Here is a 17,693-nt window from a genome sequence, read left to right as displayed (position 1 = left end):
AATCGAGGCTGCAGGCCAAGATGAGACAAAAGTGAAGAACTAACTCCATATAGGAAAAAATGACATATATGTAACTGAGCTGTTATTATAATACAATGTTTGAATAAACTTTAATTGTAGATTTTTTAAAAGCCAAATTTAAAATGGACATTAAGTCAAAATCACTTTCTTTACAATGTAAGAAACATGATTAAGTGACTCAAAGGAAGTCATATATAGCTGGTTATCAGCAGAAATGGGACTGGAATCAGGTCACTTGATTTACAGTACTTATTCCACCACAGTAAATAAAAATTTTAATATTGTATTTAAACTAGTTTCACTCTCTCTGTCTGTCTCTCTCCTCCCACTTCTCCCTCCTCTCATCCCTCTGTGATTTGCAAGTCACATACAAAAACTGTAAGTACTTGAATGATCAGAGGAAAAAACACTATAAAAAAAACTAAAGGGGATGTTAAAGTATTTTTTGAGAACTAAAAGTTTTATGTAGACATGGTAATAAATGAGGAAGTATCTTACTGCCACTCATATACAGCAATGAATGACTTTGGTATATAGGTAAATATTCAGTATGCAGTTAGTTTTTGGTAGTTTCATTATACACTATGGTTCTCTTTTCCTTCTGGAAGTACTGGATTAATACTCATTGTTATTAGAGATCACTGTCTCTTTAAGGACACTGGATAATGTTCTTTTCTGTATCAACAAAATGGCCTGAAATAGGAGTTGTCTGCCAGAAATTACTTTCAGGTTACTGGGGGGGAAATGCAAAGGGAATCTTAAAACAGTGGAAAGAATAGTTGACACTGAGTAGGAAAATTACATTGGGTGTGCTTTTTTTGGAATGGTATGTTTGATTACAGAGCTAAGTTTAAGAAGGAGAAAGAATTTATTTTGAAATAACTCATACTTTTTATAGAAAACTACAAATCCAGTTAATGATAAAAAAGAAGGAATTTTTTTCCTGGTAATTCTAAAATCTAGTTAGCATTTTGTATATTTATCTAAGCAAAGGTAGAGGAATAGAAACTTAAAAACACTTTAGAGATACCTGTAAAGATTTACGGGCTAGAAAAATAAAGCCCAAGGAAAGGTTAAATAATCCAGATATGCTAGATTCAATTTGATCACAGTATTTACCAAAGTAATTTTAATAATATATGCCAGTTAGCAAATACTTACAAAACATCTGCCTAATCTAATTTGAGTTATTTACCTAACTGGTAGTTCTGTCCTAGGGATGGAACTTGCTGACTCAGTATCTTTCCTGTCTGAAAATACATTCTTTATCTTCCCCAGTATATTTTCTTCCTCATCCTTCACTTTCCCTCTAGACTTGTATATTCCCTCCCATGTGCAGCCATTGAATATTCAGGGTCATCATTTATTCTTAAGTGTCTTGTTCTAAAAAGCCATATATTCTCTTACTACAATAATTGTTTTCAGGCAAACTATACCTTAGTCCTAAAGAACTAGATCTATCCAGACATAGGGGCGTTGATAATAGCTGAAACATATAATTCTAAACTTTTATAGGCAAGTAGTTTTCCCTGATCTCAAAGGCATTTTGGAATATCACTCTATGCCTAAAAAATTCATTGTGATCATTTTTTCCCTGGGCATAAATACAAAATTATCAAAAAGTGTACAGAAGATACACATATTATATTTACTGCAAATCTCCAAATATATCCTCAGGTAACTTTTCTAGAATTATATTTCTTGGATCCTACGGTATGTCTGTTTTTTAGTATTTCTGGCACATTGTACCAAATTGCTGTACTGGAAAGTTGTACCAATGTGTGATTGTTTTTGTAATATGTGCCAATTTAGTAGACCAAAATGGTATCTGATTTAAATTTACATTCTTTTATTACAACCAAAGTTAAATATTTTATATTTATTAACCATTTCTATTTCTCTGTACATATGTAATGTTGTAAGTGTTCATGTTATTTGTCCCTTAAAAATGTTTACTTTTACTTCCTCCAGTAATGCAGAATAGGTATACTCATAAGCTACAATTTAAGAACAATGCAAAGTGTTATTACTTTGCCTATTCATTTAGTGTACATTCAAGAGGCAGCACAGAGCAAAGAATGCTGGACTGAATGTCAGGGCTTCTATGCACAAGCTCCAAGTCTTCCATGTACTGAGCACTGTAACCTAGGATAAACCACCTAACTAAATTTTTTGTAAGCACATTGGATTCGAAGATTCGGTGATTCTTTGTGTAGTCTATCTTGTTTTTCAAAAAGGATATTCCTCTAACTCCCTAATTAACAGACTCATTATTTGATTGGTTATTTCCTGGAAAACATCTTCAAGCCTTTCAGCAGGTTGCAGACCTGTGCCCCCTCACCCTGTCACCCATTCGGTGTGGAGAAGACCACGCTTTGACCACAGCTTTCCCGGTGCTGATGGTCGCTGTGCTCTGTTCCATCTAACCAAGTCAGTGGTTGGAAACAGTTGGACTTTTCACAGCAGTTATTGATTTTTAGCCTACCTTTCATTCCGTAGAGATGAACTGTGACCCAGGCTACAGGAACTTTACTTTTTATTTTATTATTATTTTGTGTTTTTTTATTGTATATTTTTCCCATTACCCTTTAGTCCCCTTATACTCCCCTCTCCCCTGCAGTGACCACCTGTTGTCCATGTCCATAGGAACCTCATTTTATTGGTATTCTTCTTTCCTTTCCTCCGGTTACTTGGATGCCTGTTTGCTATCTGCTATTAAAGAGAAAAAATATTTGAGATTCATATCATACTTCCAAGAAATTTATAATTTGGTGGAGGGAGAGAAGATATGTATGTAAATAATTAGAATTCCAAAAGGAAAGTGATAGATGCTCTAAGGTATTTGTACAAGTGGGTTAAACATCTTGCCACTCAGAAGTGTGGTTGTGAGCCTAGGCATCACCTGGGGGTCACCTGGGAGCTACCTCCAGCGTCCCCACTCGAGGCCTACTGAGTCAGAATCTGCACTCTCACAACATAGCCATTAAAAAGAAGGACAGCTGTAGATGTTTGAAAGAGGCATTACGTATGTACTTCTTGATGGGAGAACCAGAAAAGTCTTCTTGAAGAAAGATGAGAGTAGACCATGAAGGGTTAAATTGATGTATTAATTTTTGCTCCTGAATGGAATGAATAAAAAAGGTTCAGTAGCTTAATAAATCTTTAACATGAATACCTGTTTTCGGAGGGGGTTTTTTTGGCTTTGCTTTTCTAAGAAGGCTTGCTGGCTGGCTTGCTGACATGGACAGTTGTCAGAATTGGCCCTAAAGAAGCTAGCAGACCCTTTGGCCTATTTACATGAGAACAGCTCATTATTACCTTAACCAAAATAAAGATCATGTTCTTTAGTGGATTCTCACCATTCCTATTACTGCATTCAAGAGAGGAGGGAAAAGCTCCATTTTGTGGAAGTCCTTGTGTAGTGTCTTACATGTCAGGTCTTGGCTCTGTCCTTCAGAATATTGCAATCAAATTCTAACTGCTTTATTCCCTTGGTGATATTGTGATATAAGATCTCTGATTTTTCCAGCCCCGTGATTTTCTCATTATGTAGAACTTTGAGCATTACATTTTAATGCTTCTAATTTTTAGTCTCCTGCATTTGTAGACACAAACATTATTAATATATTAGATGAAAGTAATAAAAAGAAAGAAGAAATCTCAAAAAACCATCCTAGTATTTGAGCTAAGGAAAATTGTCGAGTAATAGCAGAGTCCCAGTTCTTTTTACATTTTTTTCCTTAAGATCATCAGAGCCTAGTAGTGGGACCTGTGGTAACTAGATTTAAGAGATCTTAGAAAAAGGAATTGAAAGAATTTGTTTAGGAATCAAAAGAATTTTTGACCCTGGCAAAAAGGAATTGGGGCCTTTTAATTTTTGAGGGACCCTACCATCAGTGTCTTACTCAGTTTATTAGGTGGGAAGGAGTATGAAAACCATGCAGTTATAATAACTGAAGTTACAGTTGTCTAGAGTTGTCCTGTAAATTTAAATTTATTAAAATGAAATAAAATATAAAATTGCATTTCTCAGTTACCATAACCACATTTTAAGTGCTCAGCAGTCACATGTGGCTAGTGGCTAGTGTATTGAACCACACAGAGCATGGAACATTTATATCAGTGCAGAAAGTGTCATTGAATAGTTCTCATTTAGAGCCTCACTCTTGCTTTGTCTCAGAAAGCAACACAAAGTCGAGGTAAAGAATGTGGAAAATGCCTCCAGTAGTGTTTCAAAACTTGAACATGTATCTTGTCTGTACAAGGGCAGTAACCTGGAAAATCTCAGCACCTTATCAGTGAGCAGGGATTTGGCTTTTGGTTGTCTGATAGCACATTTAGGGAAGTACCAGTGAATACTAGTTAAAATCAGAAAATAAAAGTTTGAGTGTTAGCATTGATTCTTCTCAAAGGGCAAGTCACTTTCCTTCTTGAAACCAAAGTTTTTCAACTAAAAATTGAATGAGATTGAATAGGCTGTTTTGGGAGTCTATGGAATGGAATATGACTGAGATTTTGTGATATGAGGGCCTGCAATTTGTCTCTAGTAAAATCCCTTTTAAGGGCAACATCTTTAGAAACGATACTTTAGAGCAGTGATTTTCAACTGGTGTGCCGCAGGAATTTTTAAAACATGTAATACCTGATCTCTTTTCCCTTAGACTTTCAAATTAAAAAAAATGACAACAGCCAACACAACAATAGCCATCTGGCATGAATGAATGAAAATTGTATTTATTTATTTTTGTCAGATTGGCAAAAAATATATTTTTTGGTGTGCCACACAATTTTAGTAATTGGTTTATGTGTGCCATGGAATGAAAAAGGTTGAAACTGCTGCTTTAGAGGAAATTTTATTGAATAAGAGCACAGCTACATTTTAATTTGAAAATTACCTGTAAAAAGATGGCCTGTAGATATGTCTTTTTGCCTTGGGTGTCAGAAGGCTACCCTTGCCAGGAGCTCACCTTTTAATTTGATTAGACCTGTAAATGAATGTGCATCTCTTACTGCCTCTTTTAAAATGGCTATGTTATGAGCTCATGAGGACAGACTAATATTTACTATTTAAAGCAGTTTGCTAAGAAATTTGAGCCAACTCTAAAATGTGAAGAAAGTATGCTTTAGTGATGGAGTAGAGTTCATGCATAAGTCTTAAACAGAGTTATAATTTCTTGGACCTTAGAACAAGGTACTCTCATAGTTACATGCCTGCTATTTTGCTGTTCTATTTGAAGTTTTGAGAAATGCAGGGGAAAATTTAACTTTTAAAAAATTACTGACACAGAATAGAAGGCTATCTCTTTTGCGGAAAGAACAGTGTCACGTGTGAATGTGATTTGGAGTTATCCCAAGAGAAGAAATTTAGACGTTCTCAATTCCTTTGACTTTATTCCTATGGTTCTGGCCTAACTGCAGTAAAACCTCTGCTGGCTGGTCAGAAGTTCACACTTCTATAATGACTTCACATTCTGAAAGAGGTGAGAAAGAACAAAGAAGAGCCACTTCTTTTTGTAGTCCAAGTAATTTCTTAGGAAACATCTATTCAAATCAATTCATCCTTCAAGCTCTGTAGATAGCACCTGTTTTTATTATGAGAATGAATACTAATTCTCTTAGAAAGTCTTGTGATCTGTTTATAATTAACAAAATTACCACTGTGTTGCAAAGTACTTGGTTCTTTGCTTAATCTTTGAATGAACAGTTTCAGAGACCTTAATTTTGCCTTAGAGCTATAAAAGTTATGCTACATTTTTTCCCATGAGATTTTAATTTAATTTAGTTTTTTTTAAATTGCAGTTTGCATTTAACACTCTTTTTTGCATTAGTTTCAAGTGTACAGCACAGCAGGTAGACATTCGGGTGCCCACCTGGCACCACAGATAGTTATTACCGTATGGTTAACTATATTCCCTATGCTGCACTTTACATCCCCGTGCCTATTTTGTAACTACCAATTAGCACTCCTTAATGCCATCACTCTTTTTCACCTTGTCCCCTAACACTCCCACCCCTCTGGCTTCCATCAGTTCTCTGTTTCTCTAAGCCTGTTTCTACTTTTGTATTCATTTATTTTCTTGTTTAGATTCCACATATAAATTATATCATACGGTGTTTGTCTTTCTCTGACTGACTGACTTCACTTAGCTTAATACCCTCTGGGTGCATCCATGCTGTCACACACTGGAAGATTTCATTCTTTTGATGGCCGAGTGTTCCATTGTGTTTATGTATCGCCACTTGTTTTATCCACTCATCTACCGATGGCATACTTCCATATCTTGGCTATTGTACCTAATGCTGCAGTGAACGAGGGGCTGCATCTGTTCTTTTTAATTAGCGCTTTGGGTCTTTTTGAATACATATCAGAAGTGGAATCAGTGGGTCATACAGCAATTCCATTTTTAAATTTTTGAGGAACCTCCACACTGTTTTCCACAGTGGCTGCACCAATCTGCATTCCCACCAACAGTACATGAGGGTTCCCTTCTCTCCCTGTCCTCACCAACACCTGTGTGTTGATTTATTAATGGTATCTTTTCTGACGGGTGTGAGATGGTATCTCTGTGGTTTTGATTTGCATTTCTCTGCTTATTAGTGATGTTGAGCAACTTTTCATAAATCTATTGGCCATCTGTATGTCTTTGGAGAAGTGTCTATTCAGGTCTTCTGCACACTTTTTAATTGGGTTGTTTGTTTTTCTGGTGTTGTCTGAGTTCTTTACAAATTTTGGATATTAACCCTTTATTGGATATATCATTGACAATTGTCTTTCATTCAGCAGGTTATCTTTTCATTTTGTTGATGGTTTCCCTTGCTGTGCAAAAACTTTTTTGCTTGATGTAGTCCCATTTGTTTTATTTTTTTCATTTGTGTCCCTTGCCCCCAAAAATATGTCAGAAGAAATAATGTTGAGAGAGATCAGAGATTGTACTGCCTATATTTTCTTGTAGGATTTTCGTGCTTTCAGGTCTTACATTTAAGTCTTTGATCTGTTTTGAGTTTATTCTTGTATATGGTGCAAGAACGTGGCCAAGTTTCATTTTTTTGCTTGTATCTCTGCCCAGTTTTCCCAACACCATTTATTGAATGGACTGCTTTTACCTCCTAGTATGTTCTTGCCTTCTTTGTCATAGATTAATTGGCCATATAGGTGTGTGCTTATTTCTGGGGTCTCTAGTCAGGCATATTGGTCTGTGTACCATGCTGTTTTGCTTACATGCATAGTCTGATATCAGGTAGTGTGATACTTCCCACTTTGTTGTTCCTTTTCAAGTTTTTTTTTTTTAACTTTTCAAGAGAGAGGAAAGGAGGGAGAAAGAGTTAGAGAAACATCCATGTGAGAGAGAAACATCTATTGGCCACCTCTCAAACATGCCCTGACCAGGGACTGAACCCACAACCCAGACACGTGCCCTGACTGGGAATTGAACCAGGGACCTTTTGTTTTGTGAGACTACACTCAATCAACTGAGCCAAGCCAGTCAGGGTTCCTTTTTGAGATTGCTGTCACTTTTCAGGTTCTTTTGTGCTTTCATGTGATTTTTTGGAGTATTTGTAGATTGCTTTGGGTAGGATGGACATTTTATGATGTTAATTCCTCCTATGCAGGAGCACAGTGTATGCTTCCATCTGTTAGAGTCATCTTGAATTTCTTTCTTCAGAGTCTTATAAAAATTCGAGTATAGGTCTTTTACCTCCTTTGTTAAATTTATTCCTAGAATAAGTTTAAAATAAATAAATTTTATTTATTTATTTTTTGCTGCAATTGTAAATGAAATTGTTTTCTTAGTTTCTCTTTCTGATAGTTCATTATTGGTGTATAAAAATGCAACAATTTTATTTATTTTTAAAATTTGAATGATTTGAGAGAAACATCAGTTTATTGTTCTACTTATTTATGCATTTATTGATTGCTTCTTGTATGTTCCCTGACCAGGGATCAAACCTGCAACTGGGGCATATGGGGACAATGCTCTAACCAACTGAGCTACTCAGCTATGGCCAAAAATATAACCACTTTCTGAATATTTATTTGTATCCTGCTACTTACTGAATTAATTTATCAGTTCTGGTAGTTTTTTCGTAGAATCTTTAGGGTTCTCTACAAACAGTATGATGTCATCTGCAAATAATGACAAAAACTGGGCTACATTTTAAAGTATGATTTACTTGTTTCAGTGATCGTACAGTTTATTTAACTGTGCCTATACTCTGTTCTTAGGATATCTCCCAGAAGTAATGTGAAATATTATTCCCTTAATGATAACTTGCAAGTATATCCACTAAAAAGAAAACTTTCAGAAGATACTTTGTTTATGAGTCAGATTTGGGCTTAGATATTGGATATGTTGTTTTTCACCTTTGTTATCTTGCCCATTAACTTCTGGGGAGTAATGCAAGTATTTTATCTGAATTATAGAAGGGGTTATTTGCATGCCTCTATGATTTTGTGGGACAAAAAATGGTAAAAATGTATCTCAATTTCTTATCCTTAGATCTTGTTCTTTAGTACAATACCTTATACAGGTTCAGTGCTCAATAATAATTTTGTTAAGTGTACTGGGGGGAAAAAAAAGTAGAGCTAGGTAGGAGGGTATGGAGGACCAGAAATGCATAGGGGAATTTAGTTTGAAAGCCTCACGGAGAAGGCAAGCCTCGAAATAAGATGAGACAGTCATTTGGATTTCCTGGGGGAATAGCCGTCCAGGGAGGGGCATTAGCCCTAATGTGGGCTGTCCCAGGCATTTTCAGGGAACAGTGTGGTTGTCCTACTGTAGCATATTAGAAGATTTAAGTCACATAGCCAAAACATACATTTGTAAAACTATACTTATTCTTACTATGTACATTGATTCCTGATATTTTCCTCTTTTTTTTTTGTCCTATTCCGTGCTTTATTTTATTTTTAAGAAATTGCTGATCTGACCCAGTAAGGTAGAACTTCCTAACAGGGTTGCTGGTAATACTGATCTCCTTAGCTCTTTGGCCAGGTGCTGCTGCTGGGAGTAGCTTTGACTGTTTACCCCAGAATGACCCCGGCACACAAAATTAAAAACGTTCTCTTCATTTGACAGGGTGGATAACAACCTATAGTTGTAATAACTTAAAATGTTAATATAAAAGGTTTTCTGATGCATTTTTTGATTCCTGAAAGCAGTATACTTTCATGGTAAAAAAAAAAAAAGCATATGAAGGAAAAAGTGCATACCCTAACCACTGATAACATTTTATGTACAGTAGACCCTTGAGCAATGTGGGAATAAGGATCACTGACCCCCTTCCCACACATAGTTGAAGATCTTTGTATAACTTTTGACTCCCCAAAAGCTTAGCTACAAATAGCCTACCACTGACCAAGAAGCCTTACCAATAACATAAACAGTTGCTTAATACATATTATATGTTATTTTTATTAGATACTGTATTTGCACATTAAAATACACTAGAGAAAAATGTTAATAAAAATCATGAGGAAGAGAAATACATTTATGGAAATATTTTTGAAAGATTGTATTTCCATACATTGGAAATTTCCATACATTATGGAAATACATATTTTTGAAAGAAAAAAGCATGTATAAGTGTGCCCATGCAGTTCAAACCTCTGCTGTTCAAGGGTCAACTGTATGTCCTTCTATTTTTTCTATGTATGTTTGAAAGGACTTTTAGCAATGACATGTACATTTTGGACAAGGGAGGGTTGGGCTCCTGCTCTTGTTTGATTCTGGCACAGCGTGGTAGACCACTGGTTACATGGGGCTTAAGAAGAAAAAGATGTCCACACGTGTACATGTACTTGTATTTTTATAACTTGGAAATGACACCTAGCTTGACCATTTAACTTTTAAAAGTTATTTAACCCTTCTGTGCTTTCATCTTCTCACCTATCAAATGGGAATAAAAACCTCTTCTACAAGAGTTCTGGGAAGACAAAATGAGACTCTGAGTGTGTCCATGGGACATTGTAGGCATGTTAACTGCTGATTTCTGCCACATATTAGGTACTTAAGAAATGTTTAGATGAAAAAATCAGTGAATAAATGAGTGAATGAATTGCTCCCTTTTTTTGTAATTTTAAAATTGCCCATCCATTGGTATTAAAATTGTGTGCAGTGAAGTAATGAGCTGGCATGACTAGCTTCCAGCTCCTATGGTCTTCTAATGGTGATAATTGCACTGTCATAAAAACTGCCTAACAATGTGACTGTTAAGTAAGTTATCTGCCTAGGTCTGTTTTATAACTCTATTTAGTTGTACTTATATTCATTATATAATGATGAACCCTGTTCAGCCACTAGCTTGGATAAGTTACTTTTAGCCTATTTGAATCTTATCGTTTAACAAATATTTGCACTTAACATATGTCAGTTATTGCAAAGTTTCACTTTCCTTATTTATAAAATAGAGACAATGTAGTTTTTACTTCAGCTTCAGAGTTGCTATGATAACATAAAGATAATAGATACATTTATTTGTGAACAGTAAATACAAATAGTTACTTTGGAATATTGTCACATGCTTCAAACATGTGTTTGTTACTTGGATTTTTCCACTGGAAGCCTAGGTATGCAATATACATCCCTTCTAGGGAGAGTTGGTGCATGATGGAAGTAGCTCTACATCTGGATTTCCTGGATAGCTGGCAATACTAGAAGGGAGAGTGACCTCAAAGCTGGAAAGGCCTAGTTCATTCCTTATCTGCTTCTTTGTAGCTATCTGATATTAAGCAAATTTCCTTATCTTTCTGATCTTCAAATTTTCTACTTTAAAAGTGGAGATAATTTTGCATGGTTGTAAAGTTGAAATATAAAGTATTTTGTATCACCTAGTATACAGGACACATTTTTGTTTTGTAAGGTAATGAATAGAGAAGGAAACCTTGTCAAATGGATAAAGTCATCATTACGTAGTTGACAAAGTACCTTGGAGGAGGATAGTGCTTGTGCTGACCGTCTTTCTGTGCTTTTACTATCTTTTTTGACCCTCTGAAATGAGTAAATGAATAAGAAGTTTTATTTTTAAAGTCTGATTCTAAATATTAGTGGTTTCTTAAAGTGCTTATTAACTTGTCTCCCTGGTAAGTTTTGAAATAGTGACAAAAGTAACTATGATTGATAGAAATAAATAACTAACTTGATGTGAATTTCTGCTTTTAATACAACAGCAGATGAATTCCTGTAAGTGGTATAAATGAAAGTGGTGAAACATGCTTTAAGCTCTATTATTTGAAAGGTATCATTTGCTCCACATAGAAAAGCATCATTTCTATTACTTTGTATGCTCAAAAATCATTCAAAAAATATATCATTGACTGTTGTAATTGACAAAATATTTGGAAAATGATGACATTTCTTTAGAAATGTATAATTTTACTCTAGTTGAATTTATTTAGTAAGGGAAGAGAAAATTATCACAGCAGATTTCTGTTCACCAAAAAGATGCAAAAATAAAAATGCTATTTGTGTAAGGGTGGAAAATTTCAAATTGCTGGTTATAGTTTCATTTTTCCCTATAAGCCTCTTATATACCATAGTTAGCCCTTAATATTACTTTTAGTGGGGTGTAAAGTTATTTACACAAAATATGTGTAATATCTACTACATATGTGTAATATGTGTAATTTAATCAGTTCTGGCTATTTAAGCTAAATCTGATTATAGATTTGATGAAAACTGAGGCTAGGACAAATCTTTTTGAATTTAGATACTGTGATGAAGGTATTTGGTGAGAACTTAATTGCCATATAAGGTAGTTCATGATGGGCATTTTAACTTGGATCAAGAAAAGGCCATTATATATATGGTTTAGCTTTTCTAATCTCATGAATACATTTACAAAGCCCTCCCATTGGGTGGGAAGATGGGTACTTGGTTAGAGAAAGGTTCGATTGTGGTTTCTAGTCCACAATGCTGTTATAAAGCCTTCCTTGATGTACACTGGTTATTCTCTTGAAGAAAAGGGTGATTTAAGATATATAGTAAGCCCTGGCCGGTGTGGCTTGGATGGCAGGGGTGTCGTCCCGTATACTGAAAGGCTGTAGGTTCAATTTCTGGTCAGGTAACATGCACAATTGCAGGTTAGATCCTTCGTCAGGGTGCATGCAGGAGGCAGTTAGTCAGTGTTTCTCACATCACGCTTGCGCGCACTCTCTTTCTTCTTCCCTCTCCCTTCCTTTCTCTCTAAAGGAAATGAAAAAATGTTCTCTGGTGAGAATTAAAAAAAATATATAATAAGATGAGCCCTCAAGAAATACCTTGAGAATCTAATGTTCTGTAACAAAATAATCAGATTTTCAGTCTTCTCTTTCTCATTTGACCCATGAGGCCAGAGGAACCACCTGGCTAGACATGACTGAGGTAGTTAATTGTACATAAGTCTGTTGTATTTGATGCCCTAGTGAAGGTCTTTTTTAGCTTACTTTATTTGGGGAATACAGCTTTGTACTGTAGTACTAACTTCCCTTAATCATTTATGACTGTTACTTCTTAGGAAAAATGGATTGTGATATTAGGAAATTAGCAAAGAGCTTGTCTGTATTCCTACATGACATGATTTTTGAAGATTCTGGTATTTATTTTGGGTCATAACAGTATTTGAAGTACAGCAAGCCCTCGAGTAATGTCATTTTATTCATTGTTGTTTTGTTATAAAGTTGATGAGATGCTGTAGAAACTTAACTCTTGTTTATTTCAATTAGCTTATGGCAAAATTTGTTTTGTTGTATGTTATTTCTCTTAAAGTCACAGAATCTACCCACAACTTTAAGTGAGGACTTACTGTAATGAGTTAACAAATATCCCTGAATATTGTAAAGATAGAAGGTATTTTTTAATGGCTGAAAATGCACTTTTATTCAGGTTGTTTAAATGGTTTTTGGTTTCAGGAGGGAGAGTGTCTTCATGGCACATTTTCTTCTAAGAGAAATACAGGGTCCTTGTATTATCAAAGTTTATAACCCACTTTTCAGGACTGCGGTAATTCATATCAGTATGTGTTTTAAAGGTATTTAAAGCTAATACTACTCATATAAGCCAAATGGGTATGTTAGTATAACCATTTTTTCCCTAAAAAGTCACTAAAAAATATAAAGAAGCATTTGTCTTCATGTTTAGCTTCCGAAATAATGTTTGTTAACACCCTAGTTCCTAAGTCCACAGTGACACATCACATGGGACAGCTACTGGCACCTCTTGTTGGCCGTCAGGAGACTGCCTGGCTGTGCTTTGTGCTTGATCTGCATGCTTGGACGCTTTGAAGTTTGTCGACTGAAAGTTCGTAATGAAGGAAGCTGTTACCTGCCTTACTGAAGGCTACCAAATATGATGGAACTTTTAAAAACAGTGATTGTGATGTGTTCCCCAGGTAATTGTGGCCTCCCAACTGTGACTTATACTACCCTTGGTGAATCTTCTGCTTATAACGTTTATAGCACTTTATAGTAACCTACCCCATTTCTTCTTGAAATGCTATTCTTCCTGCTTCTTTTATGCTCCAGTAGTTCCTTCTCTTTCTCTGTGTTTCTTTCCCTGTTCCTCACTGATTGGATAAAGGGAAAAGGCCTACATTTAAGAGACAGATGACAGTGAGGAGGTAAATGTGGGTATTATCTAATGTATTAAGAGCTTCTTTTCTCCCTTCCCATCATACCTTGTCATCCAGTCATTGTAACTCGCAGCTTTAACTGTTGCCTCTCTGAAGACTGGAGTAGCTTGGGAGTTGTTGATGCTTTGGTTAGTGCCGTGGGCTCAGTGACTGTCTTGGTGCTTTAGTGCTGGGTATATGAAAAGTAGTCAAATACAGTTTCCAAATTCTTCATGCTAGTTGGTAGAAAGCCCCTCATCTCTGTGAGCTGTTTTCTAATTGACTGGGTAAGGTATATAAATAGTGACATTGCAATAGATCAGTGACTAAAAAGAAATTCTTTCTCCCAAATAGTCTTATTCCTCTTTCAGTTCCGCCAGTCACCTAGGTTTGTAACTGGCTCATTGAACTTCTCAGCCTTTTAGTTGGCTCTCATGACCTGTTTGTCCTTCTTCTGAAAGTTTCTCCAAATCTTCACCTCACTGCAGGCCCTGGTTTTTCTTTGTTGTTACACTCTCCCCAGTCTTTGTCATAAAGCATGGAACACTAATCTTTCTTAAGTCTTGAAGTCATCATGCTCCTTTTTTAATGAGAAGTCTCCCTTATTATTTTCTGCTACAGTACATATCAACCCCTCTCTTGGCTTTCCAGGGTATTATACTCACTCTCCTGACACTTTGGTTTTTTCATTAACTGTCTGGCTCCAGCTTAACCTTCCAACTTCATTTTCCAATGCTGCACCCCACGAACTTCCATAGCCACACTTTGCTACTCACTCCACCCACGGAAACTACTCTGCTTATCTAACCCAGATAGTGCTCTTTGCCTTTTTCCTCCTTCTCTCTAAATTTTTCTAGTCTACTTTCTGTAAGCCTCGTAGTACTTGTATCTTATATCTTGTGTGCTGATTTTTCATGCGTGGTCATGAAGCCCTTGAAGGACAGAATGTGCCTTTGAACTCCCTGCAGGCCATACCTGATTCAGCGCTTCCATCCCAATAGGGTCTTATCCAGGTACTGATATAAGTTGCAGAAAGTAGGAGGATACATTCTTGTACGTGATAGGATTGTGGTGACTGTGTGAATGGAAAGGTGAGCAGACAGATGTTCAGCCTGACAAGGTAGAACTTCCGAGTGGCACTGCTTTTATAGTGGGTTGGTCGGTCCTGCAAGCTATCATAGGAAGTGTTCAATTAGGCTAAATGGCCATTCGGCCAGGGATGCTGTCAGGAAGAGTCCTGTATGAGGAGGCAAGGAAATAGTATATGATTAGATAAACTAGAGCCCCCTCTATTTTGTAATTCTACATAATTATTGTTTTGACCTAATAAAGTAGAGGCCAGAGAGATTGTTAGAAATTGAAGGATTGATTAGGGTAATGATAAATTAAACAGTAATATTGATAATTTATAGCTAAGTAATCTTATAGTATATGGTCCTATATTTCATTGCTATCTATAGAGCTCATGTTGAGAACAAAATTTGAAATTATAAAATATGTTTTTGTGGCCTTCACATTTGATTATTAGATTGCTGAGAGAGTTCCATTTAGGAGACTGTCTAGCTCACATAGATTCTTAATCTGAAAACTTTATTGTTTTGAGTTACTATAAATAAATATTTAATTGGAACTGCTACATTCATTTCACTTGGTGATAAATAGGAAAATTATGCTCATCCCATCCCACAATAATAAAGGATGTGAACTTCAGTTGATTGAGACTTGCTTTTTTTCCCTCCCTTTTTAAACTGGAAACCAATGGTGTATTTTTTTTTTTGTATTTACTCTCTTAATTTACTTGTGAATCAATTTGTCACTTTTTTACTTGCTAGTTTGTCCTTAGGCAGGGCAGGCATTTTTCTTAAGGTTTTTTGTTTGTTTGTTTGTTTGTTTGTTTTTTGCTGGGGGGTGGAGGGAGGTCTCTAGAATTCTTCCTGTATGTGTGTTTTTCTATTTAAAATAGATCTCTTTTACTGTCATAATTTGAGTTGCACTTTTCATGCAAAGATTTAGAAAATGCCTTCTACTCTAACTGCAAAATAAATGTCATTCATGGCCTCTCCCACTTTTAAGTAGGTGGACCTCCTCTGTGGTCTCATAGGCTTGTAGCATGTCTAAAAATGAAAGAGCTTGAAGGTCATTCAGTTCAATTTGTTTGTTCATTTGGCAAACATTGTGGAGTTTCTACCATATGTCAAGCATCATACTGGGTACTAAGGATGAATAAAATTCTATGAAACCTACACCTCCTTGGCAAAAGTAAAATAAAATAAAGCAAAAAGACGTTTCCACAGTAAAATAACTTCTTTATTAATTTATAAAAGTCTTAGGTTTTTTCAGATGCAAGGTCATTATCACACAAAAGATCAATAATGGTCAAGATTTCTTGCCAGTCTTATATTTGCTTTGGCAAATACATACATAAATGGTCATGACTTCTCTTGTATATGTACTTTGTTCTTAAATGTGAGCTAATGTGATTTTGCCTCCCTGTATTAGTTTTCTGGGGTTGCTGCAGCAAATAGCACAACTTTGATAGCCTAATACAAATTTATTCTCTCACAGTTCTGAAACCAAACCTCTGAAGTGAAGGTGCTGGCAGAGCCACTGTCCCTCCGAAGGCTCTAGGGGAGACCCCTTTGGTGCCTCCTCCAGTTTCTGGAGGCTCCTGGCATTTTTTGTCTTATGGTCACATCATTTCGATCTCTGCCTCCATCTTTACATCATCATCTCCCCTGTGTGTTTTTGTGTCCTTTCCTCTGCCTTTAGGGCACCAATCAGTGGATTTAGGACCTACCCTAAATCCAGGATGGTTTCATCTTGAAATTGTTAACTGGTTACATTTGCAAGAAACCTATTTCCAAATAAGGTAACATTCTGAAGCTCTGGATGACATGAATATGGGGGAACCCTGTTCAACCCACTGCAGCCTATGTGCTTCTTTTTGACTCTAAATCTCTATATACATAGAACTGTGGGCAGAAAGAAATAAGCTATATGTGTTCATGTGTGTACATCTAAATGTTATTCCTTAAATTAGAAAACAATAAAAGTAGTTAATGAAATACTTTTGTTGCATAAAGGTAGTTAGGAAAATAGCTTTATTTGCATTGATAGTGAGATAAGGTATAATACTTTTTAAAAATACACTTTGTTTTTTAGAAGAATTATAGGATCACAACAGTATTGAGTGCAAGTACAGAGGTTTCCTATGTGTACAATATAGTCCCTGCCTGTCCACAGGCACAGCCTCCCATAACCAACATTCCCGACCAGAGGGGTACATGCATTACAGTTAATGAGCCTGCATTAACACATCATTATCACCCCGAGTCTGTAGTTTACGTTAGGGTTCATTCTTGGTGTACATTCTGTGAGTGTAGACAAATGTGTAATGACATGTATTTACCATTATAATACCATACAAAAAGTAGTTTCACTGGCCTAAAAACCCTCTGTGTTCTGCTGATTCATCAGTCTCTGCTTTCTGGACACCGATCTTTTTACTACCTCTATTGTTTTGCCTTTTTTTGCCTTGTTCTCATATGATGTCATATAGTCGGAAACAAATAACATGTAGCTTTACAGATTGACTTCTTTCACTTTGTTGTTTTTTTAAATTTTATTTTAATTGTTGTTCAAGTACAATTTTCTATCTTTTACTCCCATCCCAGCCCTAGTTTTTGTCCTTGTGTCCTTTATACTTGTTCCTGTAAATGACTTCTTTCACTTTGTAATAGACATTTCAGTTTCCTCTGTATCTTTTCATGGCTTAGTAGCTTATTTCTCGTTAGTGCTGAGTAACATTCCATTGTATGGATGCACCACAGTTTATCGGTTTGTCCATTGAATTCAGGAAGGATATCTTGCATACTTCCCAGTTTTGGCAATTATGAATAAAGCTGCTCTAAACATCCATGTGCGGGTTTTTGTGGGGACATAAGTTCTCAGTTCCTGAGTAGATACCAAAGAGCACAATTGCTGGATTGTGTGGTAGGCGTATGTTTAGTTTTGTAAAAGCAGCCGAAATGTCTTCCTGAGTGCCTGTGTCATTTTGCATTCCCACCAGCCGTGAACGAGAGTCTCTG

The 17,693-nt window shown here is 36.0% G+C and overlaps 1 protein-coding gene across 2 annotated transcripts in view; it reads left to right on the top strand.

Moving 5' to 3' along the window:
- ERP44 (endoplasmic reticulum protein 44) overlaps nt 1-17,693 on the top strand; it is a 63,971-nt gene that overhangs the window by 1,071 nt on the left and 45,207 nt on the right. The gene's annotated exons all lie outside the window — the stretch shown is intronic.

This window comes from Phyllostomus hastatus, unplaced genomic scaffold, assembly GCF_019186645.2.
Source record: "Phyllostomus hastatus isolate PE091 unplaced genomic scaffold, TTU_PhHast_1.1 phas_contig_34, whole genome shotgun sequence".
NCBI lineage: Eukaryota > Metazoa > Chordata > Mammalia > Chiroptera > Phyllostomidae > Phyllostomus > Phyllostomus hastatus.
Note: the sequence above shows the minus strand (reverse complement) of the source record. Positions and strands in the feature narration are given on the sequence as shown.